Below are 9,348 nucleotides of genomic sequence, written 5' to 3'. Positions count from 1 at the left end.
AGAGAAGAGAAGAGAAGAGAAGAGAAGAGAAGAGAAGAGAAAAGAAGAGAAGAGAAGAGAGGGGAGAGGAGAGGAGAGGAGAGAGAAAAGAGAGATCACATTGGATTATGCTGCAGGCACAATCTGTGTCCATGGAAAGAGAAGAGGAAGAGCAGAAGGAAGGAAACCAGACAGGGAGAGAGGAAGAAAGCAAGTTGTGTACTCACAATTTGTTGGTGAACCGGGGCTTCAGCTGCCTCTCTTTCTCAGTCCCCATTCCAAAAGGAAATGCAGTCCTTTTGCAGAATCCGACATGAACCTCCAGGAAGTTGGCAAAGTCACTAACTAAACAATCAATAGAGGAAATACAACGAATTAAAATATATTATTCATTTTTTCAGCACTAGGATAAGAAGGAAACTAAGCAGGGTAAAGGGGAGGGGAAAATACATACGTGTGTGTATACATAAACGTATATATATATATATATATATATATATATACACATATATACATATAGATAGATTTTACTCTTTCCTGTGACCAAAGATAATGATATGCATTAAAATAAATCCCAACTTGGGACATTGAACATTGGTCCCCTGCCTACACATTACAAAGAGTTACTGGGCCAAATGTCTACAACATTCGGCTCTGAAAAGCCAGCCTAAAGCAAATCATATTAAAGAGCTAATACATCCTGCTGCAGGCTGGAAATTAATTGGTTTTCCAATGAAACTACACTTTAAAAAAACTTCACTCTCTCTAAACAAATGCTTCCCCGGACAGGAAATGTTAGCTGTGTTAAGTATTTGATTTGTATTTTCTCTAAGACCTGTTTGACTCAGGAAATTTTTATATTTAATGATTAGTTGTGAAATACAGATGGACCCTGCTTCCAAAGAGCCTGGGTTAATAATGCAAGCTATTGGTTGGCTGCCTTCACTCGATGCATGCCCAAGAAGGGCATTCCAGATTGTGCCCATTGCCCCAGTGAGATTGTTATACTTTAAGCAAGACTTCACTTTTCCAAATGTCTTTCAAAATATTGAATACCATGATGCATTTGTCCTACTAACCTAGGTTATCTTAAGAGAAATTCTTTTCTTTCCATGACTGTGGTAGTGAGTGATTTTGAGGGTTTTTCCCCTTTATTCCAGGATCAAAAGCAAAATGTTTTCTTGCCTGATCGACTAAGTATGGAAACTAAAACACAGGTGCAATATGTAAAACTTTAAACAAAGGCTATTTTTCAGTCAGGTTGGGAAACTGAGGAAAGATGGAGACTGACATTTTTTTTCTTTCCATTGTGGGTTTAAAAAAAACATAAAAACAAACAGTTGCCAGCCCATCCTAAGGTTGTTTCCCTCTCCCCCACAAAATAAAGGAGATTGAAATTAGGCTGGGTGAGGAGATTTTAAGGGGTTATAGTTTTGTAGGGTTCATTAAGAGAGAAGATAAAGATAAAATACTTACACATAAGGAAAACTCCTTTAGGATGCTAACCATTCCTACAGTCATGGGGAAAATTGTCTTTCTAAATACATTTTGCTTTCCTACCCTCCCACAGATGGAGGGTGGGAAAGTTAAGGAAGAATATAGAAGTAGGTGGGAAAAAAAAAAACAATAACAACAGCAAAGGCAGAAGTATTTATTGTAATGGCCGGGGGCAGATTGGAAGTGGGGAATGTGAGTCTGAAAAAGGAAATAATAATAACAATAACAACAGTGAAGTGCTTTACAAATATTACTCTGGTTTCTTCCTGACAACAACCTGGGAGGTAAGTGTTATTATTATCCTTGTTTTATGGCTGAGGAAAAAATTAGGTTTTTATTTCTTTCAGTTTTCATGTTCTTATGAGTTCATACTTTAATAGATGAAATGCTTCTTCTCCCTCTATAAATGACCTTTCAGAAGGTCAGTGGGTCAAAAACACTTCCAAGTATATTACTGCAATAATCATTTGCTGTACGGACTCCAGTTAACTGGGCAGGAGCATTGGGAGAAGCTCAGTTCCGAGTGTGAACCATAAACCTCCTTATCTAATTTGGAAAACTCAACCAGAAACCCGAAATTTTTCTATGAAAAGGGGGTGAAAGTGAGGCCTCCTAACATGCATTTCCCAACTAGACCCGGTTTCCTTCCTCAGAGGACGGGCCTGATACCTCCACGCTGGACTGGCAGTGTAATTAAATCCTTTGCCCCAACTGGATTAGAAGAGTGTGAAATCCAAACCAGCCTCCCCCAAATTTGCAATGCAGATCCATGAATTATGAGAGAGCTGATAACCCAGGTATATGTAAACTCCTGGGGTCACTGCTTAAAGCAACACAACTTTTACATTTTTTAATCAAGAATGTTCTCTAGCAAGCTGGCCCAAGTCCAGCGACACCATGGATGAGCTAGCTGTGTAAACACTGTGGAGAAGATTAACACTGATGTTATAACCTCATATAGCGATCAGGGCTTTATGGAAGCTTTTACGGCAGCTGATCTATGGGTTTCATAATAGTCTTTTTGTTTTAAGTACGACAACAGACACAAATGGAATAGTAATGCCATTCCAGTTTCAGTGCCGCTTACAACATAGATCTATCCTGACCTAACAGACCTCCCAGAGTTCTCCCCAGTGAAGCAAGAGGGACAGGCGGGGAGGGGGAGACAAGGTAAATGGGGAACGACTCACCATTAATATTCTTCTCTGCCTGGGAGTTCACAAGTCAGTTCTCAGTGTCACAAGCATCAAAAGGAATAGTTCCCCAAATCTGGAGAACTAATATAGATGATCTCTTTAATTTGGCACCAAGGCAAAGTGGATAATAAATTGTGGGGGTCCCTGGAAAGAGGATGAGAGCAGACCCTAGTTGACTCCCAAAATAGCTCTTTACTAGGCCATATGCAAATGTGAACAGAAGAGACCCAGAGAAGGGGTAGAAAGAAAAGAAGAAAAAATCTCCATTGGGATCAAATGGAAATGTGGAGAAATGAATTAAAATTCTGAAGTAGAGCTAGATCCTTGAGCCCTCATGTAAATTCATTTGCCTATTAAAGAGGAAGAAAACTACCTTAGGGTTAAAATCCAGGGACTGATTAGGAACTGGAAATTCAATGAACCTCGTATTTAGTGGAGCCACCCCCAATACTCCCCTACACCAGGATGACCTTGTTACACCGACATTGCTCAGTGCCTTCATAGAATCTCCAAAAAAAAAGGGGTTCTGGAGAACTGAGTGTCTCTCCCACTGACCAGCTGTGTGACCTTGGGCAAGTCCCTTCCCAGTCTCTCTAGACCTCAATTTCCTCTCCTTTAAAATGAAAAAGTTGGACTAGTATCTGGAGTCCTTAAACTGAATGAAGTCTGGGAATTTGTGTGTGGATACGTCCGTATGTATAAGTAGATATACATACATAGACACCCACAAATATGTGTATACACATAGACACATAAATGAATGCACACAGATTTACATATAAAGTATATGAAAGCATTCTCTGAATGTTTTTAAAGCCATCTATGTATATGTGTGTATGTATTTGTTTCCTGTGTAATCCTATGTATTTTTATTACTTCAAAAAAATTATTCTGAGAAATGGTCCATAGGCTTCAAAAAATCAGCTTACCTATGGGAGTCCATAACACAAAAAAGGTTAGGAATCTTTCAGATAATCTAAGACTATGTTATCTCAAAGCCACTTACATTTCTATAGATATATTGTTACATAACTAGAATATGTTTCTTGATTTTTATCTTTATATTCTAAAGTATAGCACAATTCTTGGCCCATAATAAATGTTTATTGACAGATTCCAAAATCATATCTCTCCTGAGGGTCTGAATAGCTTACATCTCAAGCCTTGGTTGGGCTAAACCTTGAACATCCATAATATATGTATGTAGGGAAGGTGAGAAAGCCCTTGGTGAGGAAGGAAAGATGTTGAGGAAAGGAGAGAAGCTGACTGCCTCCTATGAGGAAGCTGACCCCCACACACACAACCCACCACCACAGGCAGACATAACCCATTCTTCACTGTCACCACCACCAACCCAAAAAAAGTATCTGACCCAGTCTCCACTTTGGGAGGGGGGGGGGGGGAGTTGAAAGAGACTTTTTTCAGCCCTTACTTCCCATTTAAAATAGCCCGACTACGTCGTTTTTGCCCACTAGCCCATATCTTCTCTAATGAGAGCAAAGGCATTTCCCACCGTCGTCCCTTTGCTAAAATGTTCTAAAAGTGTCCTATCCACAAGTTTCTAGTTCATGTTATTACAGAAACTTCATTTTATTTCAGGGAGTCAGAGAGTGGGGGAGAGAAACTGCAGTGTTGTAAACTGAATATAAAATCTGAAAAGCCCGCCAATCTGGCTGGAGAAATTGGGGGAACCGACAGACAAAATATACAATGTAACCAAAGCCGATACCTTTATGAGACACCACGAAATGCAGGTACAGATGCTTTGGAGACCTCCAAAGCCCTTCCATTAGGTACCTGATGAATTTGACATCCAGGATGATTGCACCCCAGGGAACCCCCCTCCCGAAAGCTTGAAAAACAAGTTTTATTAACCTAATAAAATGAAAAGAAAGAAAAAAATTCCTATAGGAAAAAAAATTGAATGGCAGAATAAGTGCAAGAAAATGTAATAAATTAACCAACTTTTAATATTTTTAAAGCCAAATGATGGGCCAAGGGTAGTTACTAGTACGACGATTTCCAAGAAACATGCAACTACTAAAAGTCTTTCCTTCTCTACTCCAAAGTTGATTACTAAAAAAAAAAAAAATATATATATATATATAGTAGTAAACACAGTACAATAAAATAGGCTATAATAAATATATTATAATAATATATTATAAATAATATATGATAATAAATATATTACAAGAATATATTATAATCATTATAAAATATAATGAGCATTTCAACTATGGAAATTTTTAAACCATTTTTTCAAAAACTTACTTTACCCTTATTATAGAAAAAAGAGTCAACCTGAGATTCATCAATTTGCCTTGTTTCTATTTCACTCTCTGTATTGCAAAAGAATTGGTTTGCTTTGCAATCTGACATTTTATTTTAGTCCTTTAACAAAATGATTCTGAGAAAGTGTTTCACCCAACTTCCAAAGATGCCCATTACAACAAAAAAAGATTAAGGATCCCTATCCCAAGCAAGGAAAAAAAGAGAAATGGATAAAACCATAGAATGTTTGAGCCACCAAGGGACCCTATCATCTAGTTCAATCCCTTCGCTTTACAAAGAGGTCTCTTACAGCCGAGAGAAAAAAAGGGGGGAGGGGGCTTGCTAGTAATGAAGCAGCTAGACAGCTCAACTCAGAGTCGGAAAACTTGAGTTCAAATCCAGCTTCAAACATTTACTAGCTGTGTGACTCTGGCCAAGTCACTTAACCTCTGTCTGCTTCAGTTTCCTTATTTACTAAATGGGGATTATCATAGTACCTACTATTATCTAGAGTTGTTGTAAGAACCAAATCAGATAACATTGGTAAAGTGCTTTGCAAACCTTAAATGTCTGTCTAAATGCTGGGGATCAAATAGGGAGTAAACAGAAGAGTCAGGATTAGACCCCCAAATCAGGGTTATTTACATGAAACCCCAAGGCTATAGCCATCAAAGCTTTCAACAGGAGAAAGAATCCTTTCCCCCTCTCTTAATGTCAATGAAAAAAGTAAAATTCGGTGCCCCCAAAATGTCTCACTGTCTGAGCCTTCCAAAGAAAAGGAATGATATCGAATAAATCAAGCATGCATAAACGTGACAGGGTCTCTTTTATACACAAATACCTTCAGGGATTGTAAAGTCTGAAAGCAGTGGTTGTGTGTCTAGGGTAGGTACAAGGCCCTCGCTACAGGCGGCTGCGCCATAAATAATACCAGCCAACAAACAGCTTCTTACTTTCCCTGAAGCTTGCTGCTGCTGCTGTGCCCAGCTCACGTTGGCTGCCAGCAGATAAAAACTCACCATTTCCAGTCAACTTCAACCTTGGACAAACTCAGGCAAGTAGAGCTGTTCACTTCTAACCACCCACTCCCTCCCCAAGTCTGCTGCTATATATGCTCCAACCCAAAGAAAATGGAATAACTGGATTTCAGAGGAGTCGTCTTTCTTCCCTTTGTTATTGACATAGGGAGTCTCAATCAAAATAACCCGGAGGCAGTATGGGCAGGAACTGAGTCCCAGAGTCTGGAGAGTCCTGGAAGGATTTTCAAAGAAGGAAAAGGTTTCATCCAGACCCAGGCTTGATTAAGTGATCACCTCCTCTTTGAGTCACCATCACTAACCTGACCCACCTGAGAACTCAAATACAGACACTATAGGATAGTTACTAGCCCAATGGGCAGAGCCTTGCTGTCAAATTACAGAATTTTTGAGCTGTACTTCTGATCTGGGTGACCCTGGGAAGGTCCATTCAACCTCAATCTACCTCTCATTGCCTCCCAAGATACAAAGGAAGAAAAGCTGCTTTCCTACAGCTGGTTGATGCAGTGGATAGAGAGCTGGGCTTGTAGTTAGGAAGACCTGGGTTCAAATCCAGTTTCATAAACTTATTAGCTGTGTGACCCTGGGAAAGTCACTTAATATCTGGCTCAGTTTCCTCATTGTAAAATGGGGATAATAATAGCACCTAACTCCTGGGGTTGTGAGGATTGCATGAGATATTCATTGTAAAGGGCTTATTACTGTACATGGTGCATAATGAGAGCTACACAAATGTTAGCTGTCAATAATGTTAGCTATTGGGGTGGCTAGGTGGCACAGTGAATAGAGTATAGGCCCTGGAGTCAGGAGGACCTGAGTTCAAATCTGGCCTCAGACACTTAACACTTACTAGCTGTGTGACCTTGGGCAAGTCACTTAACCTTAACTGCCCTCCAAAAAAGGCAAAAAAAAAATTTTTTTTAAACTGTTATCTACTTCCATGAAATTGCATGACTTGTCCAAAAAAGAAGCCAAGGGAATGACAGAAATCAGCTTCTCCTATAAGGTTAATTTTCTTTTTCATCTTCCATGTTATGTCCTTTTACTATGTAAATGCCAGAAGCAGTTCCTTTCACCCCACTCCTGTCTTTCAATGATCTGCTTTCCTGTTACCCACCCCAACCTTCTTCACTAATTGCACATCTTTCCATTAAGTAGGTAGTTGTCTGCACAGTCACCAGGCTATAGTAAACACAGGGCCTATGAAGCTTCTGTAGCAACTAGAGCTAGAAGGGGTCATCTAGTTACGGTCACATAAGTCATAAGAAGCAGAATTGGGTCTAGAATCCCAAGCTCTAGACCCTCCAGTCCAACATTCCTTTCACTCCGGGGGCCATCTCCAGTTGTCCTGATCTATATATGACCACTGGACCCAGATGGCTCTAGAGGAGAAAGTGAGGCTGGTAACTTTGCCCAGCCCTGCCTCACTTAAATTCCGTTCACTTGCATATCTTGACATCACTTTCCAGATGTCAAGATCCTCTTCAAAAATGAATTACAAACAACAACAGCACCCATCCCTGCACTGTGCTGAGAGGCTGTGACATCCTGGAACATTAAATTGAGGTCAGAGGACCTGAGTTCAAATACTGATTCTGTCACTTATTATTACCTGTGAAACTTGGACGTGTCGTGTTATCTTTTATTTAAAAAAAATTAATAGCTATATTTCAATAGCTATTTGTCATCCTGTGGGTTTTATTTGATGCATTTAAGTCTATGACTCTGAGAAGGGGGTCCATAGGTTTCCCCAGACTGCCAGAGAGGTCCAGAACACACAAAAAACTTAAGAACCTCCAGGTTTCGAACCTCTTCTGTTAAATTGGACTACTGCATCATATGCCTTCTCCCCTCCACGGGCCTCTGCTCTGTCCTATATAAAACAAGGGGACTGAAAGACGTGATCTCGGGTGCTTCCCAGCTCTACATTCTTTGCTTTCCCGTCATCAAACTTGAGGGGCACAAAGAGATGATCCCTAACCCCAATTTCCTGGAAAAGGATGAGGTCAGTGAAAAAGGAAGGCCAGGACATGAAAGGGGTAGGAAATAGTAAATGTCAAAGGGCTTTCTTCACCAAACCAGCACTGTAGAAATGAAGACCATTGATAACCTATACTGGGCTCCCTATTGAGGGAATATGTGCAACATAGCCAGCAAAACTGATTTCAGGCAGAGAGAAGCAGTTTAAAGTTGTGGGCTGGTTTGATTTGGTTTTGTTTTTTTTTTTTTTTTGACTTTAACTTCTATTTTTAAAAAAAAGTTGTTTAAGTAAGATTTTTCTCCTCAACCCCATCCCCCTAAAACCCGGACCCCTCAAGCTAGAGCACTGACTTAACAGTCTTTCTGTGATTAGCTGTGTTAACCCCTTAAATAAACTAGTACTCAGCTACCCTCAAGGAGGGCTGCTCAGCCCCATGTATAGTCTAATGCTGGCTTGTCAGCCCGAATTAAGGTTTTAATTCCACTCACACACTTGGATACCCAAAAAGAAGGGACTGAGCCTTGGGTCTTCAACTGGACACTGTTTTAAATTGATGTGAGAAAGCCCTTCTATTATCAGCTACCTGCTAAGAGTTTCAAGTGTCTGTTTACCTGAAAGCCTCCAGCCATGCCTTAGGCCTCCCCGGGAGTCTTGGGGGGATAGGTGGGCCAGGGCTCCTTGGTCAGAGAGAATGATGGGTCTGCAGAAAACAGAAAGAGATAAAGGAGACAATTTAACACAATTCAATCCTGATTCTTTTTGGAAGGCTAAAGCGCTGTGTGGGCTTTTAAGAAAAAGGAGGACAGGCTTTAACTAGGGGCTTATCTTTCCCCACAATTAAATGGACAAAGTTTAGGAGCACACATAAGGAAATCATGTCGAAACTATTAAACAAAAAAAAAAATGTTTTCCCAAACAATTCCCCCACTCCCATTTCCAAGATTAAATAGAAATGATGGGTCAGATTTACTATCTATTTTTCCCCTCACAACCCAGAGAAAAGAAGCGATTGTTTTTTCTCCTTTTGGGTCTCTTTCTATTTTCTTTTTTTTTTCTTCTCTTCCCCGGAACTGCATTCAAGAGATGTTTACCATTAGACACAAATATGTGCATATACATAATATATATATGCATTTACGCATATGTATGTAAAACTCATTCTATCTGTTATTTCATTATATATGGGCAGCTCCCAGTGTGAAAATCACCTCTAGAAATACAGAGCAGCAACTGTCGTTCAATTTCTAGACTTAGAAGTTGTCTGGAACTGAGAGTTTAAGTGATTTGGCCAGGACCAAATAGCCAGTCTACATCAGGGGCAAGACGTGAAACCCACATTTTCCTAACCTTGAGGTTGTCTCTCTATCCATGACACCATTCTGCC

At 40.0% G+C, this 9,348-nt stretch overlaps 1 long non-coding RNA gene across 1 annotated transcript in view; it reads right to left on the bottom strand.

Annotated features, from left to right (window-relative positions):
- The window catches only part of LOC138159585 (uncharacterized), a 22,939-nt gene extending 22,444 nt beyond the window's left edge, over positions 1-495 (bottom strand). The window contains exons 1-2 of the long non-coding RNA XR_011167917.1: positions 434-495; positions 207-324 (exon numbers count right to left, since the gene is read on the bottom strand). This is a non-coding gene — a long non-coding RNA (uncharacterized lncRNA). The remainder of the gene's footprint in view (positions 1-206; positions 325-433) is intronic.
- Between the last annotated feature and the right edge of the window lie 8,853 nt (positions 496-9,348).

This window comes from Petaurus breviceps, unplaced genomic scaffold, assembly GCF_028583685.1.
Source record: "Petaurus breviceps papuanus isolate PSGF00001 unplaced genomic scaffold, PetGlider_PUasm1.0 176, whole genome shotgun sequence".
Taxonomy (NCBI): Eukaryota; Metazoa; Chordata; class Mammalia; order Diprotodontia; family Petauridae; genus Petaurus; species Petaurus breviceps.
The sequence above is the reverse complement of the archived record's forward strand: the minus strand, read 5'-3'. Positions and strand labels throughout refer to the sequence as shown.